Source organism: Aplysia californica, unplaced genomic scaffold, assembly GCF_000002075.1.
Source record: "Aplysia californica isolate F4 #8 unplaced genomic scaffold, AplCal3.0 scaffold00453, whole genome shotgun sequence".
NCBI classification, from domain to species: Eukaryota; Metazoa; Mollusca; class Gastropoda; order Aplysiida; family Aplysiidae; genus Aplysia; species Aplysia californica.
In genome coordinates, this window is record NW_004797723.1 from 262,431 (window position 1) to 262,659 (window position 229).

Below are 229 nucleotides of genomic sequence, written 5' to 3' on the forward strand. Positions count from 1 at the left end.
GTGTGTGTGTGTGTGTGTGAATATTGTTTAGTTCGACAACAAACTGAAGACAACTTAGTAAGCACAGCAATAGGTAATTCCCTCTACTTCAATAGTGCTCTGTTTTGTTGCTGTTTTCTCAAAATCAATATTATTTTACAGATTTGTACAACTCTTTAACGATGCACTTCTGATTTATTTTTCTAACAAAATAATTTTCTCGGTTCTCGTAACATTTAGGATGTGCATT